The sequence below is a fragment of the Martes martes genome (assembly GCF_963455335.1).
Source record: "Martes martes genome assembly, chromosome: 11".
Lineage (NCBI taxonomy): Eukaryota > Metazoa > Chordata > Mammalia > Carnivora > Mustelidae > Martes > Martes martes.
Window position 1 is genome coordinate 68,371,787 of NC_137899.1, and position 3,341 is coordinate 68,375,127.

Here is a 3,341-nt window from a genome sequence, read left to right on the forward strand (position 1 = left end):
ACACAAAGAACAAATAATCCAATCAAGAAATGGGCAGAGGACATGAACAGACATTTCTGCGAAGAAGACATCCAGATGGCCAACAGGCACATGAAAAAATGCTCCACATCACTCGGCATCAGGGAAATACAAATCAAAACCACAATGAGATATCACCTTACACCAGTCAGAATGGCTAAAATTAACAAGTCAAGAAATGACAGATGCTGGCGAGGATGCGGAGAGAGGGGAACCCTCCTACACTGCTGGTGGGAATGCAAGCTGGTGCAACCACTCTGGAAAACAGCATGGAGGTTCCTCAAAAAGTTGAAAATAGAACTACCCTACAACCCAGCAATTGCACTCTTGGGCATATATCCTAAAGATAAAAATGTGGTGCTCCGAAGGGACACGTGCACCCGAATGTTTATAGCAGCAATGTCCACAATAGCCAAACTGTGGAAAGAGCCTAGAAGTCCATCAACAGATGAATGGATAATGAAGATGTGGTATATATACACAATGGAATACTATGCAGCCATCAAAAGAAATGAAATCTTGCCATTTGTGACGACATGGATGGAACTAGAGGGTATTATGCTCAGCGAAATAAGTTGATCGGAGAAAGACAACTATCATATGATCTCTTTGATATGAGGAAGTGGAGATGCAATGTGGGGGGGGCGTTGGGGGGAGATAGGAAAAGAAAAAAATGAAAGAAGATGGGATTGGGAGGGGGACAAACCAAAAGACTCAATCTCAAAAAACAGACTGAGGGATGCTGGGGGGAGGGGGGACGGGAGAGGGTGGTGGGGATATGGACATTGGGGATGGTATGTGCTATGATGAGTGCTGTGAAATGTGTAAACCTGGCAATTCACAGACCTGTACCCCTGGGGATAAAAATACATTATATGTTTATTAAAATAAATAAATTTTTAAAAAAAGGAAATACATGTGGGTTTTTTGTTTTTGTTTTTGTTTTTTTGATAAGACAAAGGCATTTCCCCAAGCCTCACACTCTCATATTGGCTCATGGTCAATATTTACCAGATTTTAATCCCAGGGATAATGACAATTTTTGAGGCACAAAATGAAAGACTGCTTCTGGCACCCATCAAAAAGCTTTCTAATCAGCCTTTGTTTGTTACTTAATTTTCCTCTGAAAGGTTCTTTGAGTTCCCTTCCTCCTTAACCTGACATAAATTAGTGAAAAAGAAACTATTTTACCTGTAGGTGAAATGAGCTTCATGTAGAATGATTCGAGAAGTGGTGAAAATCCCCCAATCCTCCTCTAATCCTTGTCAATGGGGCTGCCATTAAAACTGCATTCCTAGGTTAACAAAGCAGTTGTAAAGGAGGGCACTGAGCTGAGATGTTCTTGGTCATGGATTCTTGAGTGGGAAATCAGTGAGGTGAAAGTGTGAATGCCATTTCTAAGATTATGTAGATTTTGCCCACTTAATCTCTAATAACAGGAGTCATAGACCAAGGACTCTCACATTTACTGGGAGTGGGAAGAACAAGGAAACTCTCTTTGTGATGGGGCTGATTACAGCAAGTTGGAAATAGTTGGTAACAAAACCCTATAGTAAAGGGACACAGGGACGGTGGATTTGCTTGGATAGGGTGAGAAGGCTCAGGATATAAAAAGACATCCACAGATATCCAAAACTAGGCATCAGCTGGACCCTGAGAAGAGCTTTGGCCATTGTATGGCTGAGTCTATTTCTGTGGCAGAATGGGCATGCCAGATATTTGACAAGACAGAACTCAGAAAAATGAACAAGTTCTATTACCTGAAGGAGTAAATGTATTGTCTGAAACTTCCAGAGATTAGGAGCTGGGCCCTAATATCAAAATGTACCAGATGGAGGCTTCAAACTGGGATACATTGTAAAAGCCCAGTGGTCAACACCAGGTACCACATTTTGGGTAGGATTAGCAGTGGTGGTCAGGATAGAAAAGGGGGGACAGATGCTGAAACTGCTAAGTGCCTTATGCTTTAGGCTCAGTCTCAGCCTTCAGATGAAAAGGAATCTGGACAACCTGCCTGCAGAAGCTATCAGGAACAGAAGACTGCATCTGATGACAAGTTGCTGAGAGCAAGAGTGGCTGAAGCAAGCCTTGGCTAGAAGTTCTGAGCAAGCAAGGCACAGCAGGAAGATGTTGAGCTCTTGGAAAGCAGACAGGGCAACAAAGGTAGCCCTTAAGAAAGATAGTTTTACATAGCTGATGAGAAGATCCTGGATACCATTGTTTTATTTGAATTTTGTCATAGTATTTTATCGTAGTATTTGTATTTTGTCGTAGTATTCATCAACAATGAATGGTTTCTTGAAAAGCTGAAAGCTTTTCTTCTAAGATCAAGAATAAGACAATGATGTTCACTCTTAGGACTTTTATTCAACATAGTATTAGAAGTCCTAGCCAGAAAAATTAGGTAAGTCAAAAAAATAAATAAATAAAAGATAAAAGAAAGAAGTAAAATTGTCTCTATTTGCAGATGACATATTATATACAGGAAACCTTAAAGACCACCAAAATACTATTATAATAAAGGAATTTAATAAAGTTATAAGATACAAAATCAATATTCTAAGAACAGTTTTCTATCTACTATCTAGATATCTGTCTACTATATACTTTCTAGGCATTTCTATCTACTAACAACAAGATATCAGAAAAAGAAATTAAGAAAACAATCCCATTTACAATTGAAGAATAAAATACTTCAGAATATATTTAACTAAGAGGTAAAAGAGCTGTACAATGATAATTCTAAGACCTTGATGAAAGAAATTGAAAAAGATGCATGGAAAGATATTCCAGGGGCGCCTGTGTGGGTCAGTCATTGGGCGTCTGCCTTCGGCTCAGGTCACGGTCCCAGGGTCCTGGGATTGAGCCCCGCATCGGGCTCCCTGCTTGGTGGGAGGAAGCCTGCTTCTCCCTCTTCCTCTGCTGCTCCCCTGCTTGTGTTCCCTCTCTCACTGTGCCTCTCTCTGTCAAATAAATAAGTAAAATCTTAAAAAAAAAAAAAGAAGATATTTCATGCTCATGAATTGGAAGAATTATCATTAAAATGTCCATACCACTAAAAGCAATCTACTGATACAATGCAAAACCAAAATTCCAATGGCATTTGTCACAGAAATAGGAAAAAACAAACAAACACAAAAACCCAAAATTTGTATAGAACTATAAGATATTCCAAACAGCCAAAGCAATCTTGAGAAGGAAGGACCAAGCTGGGAGCATCACACTTCCTGATTTCAAACTATATTACAAAGCTATAGTAATCAAAACAGTATAATACTGGCATAAAAACAGACCCATAGATCAATGGAAAGAATAAAGACCCA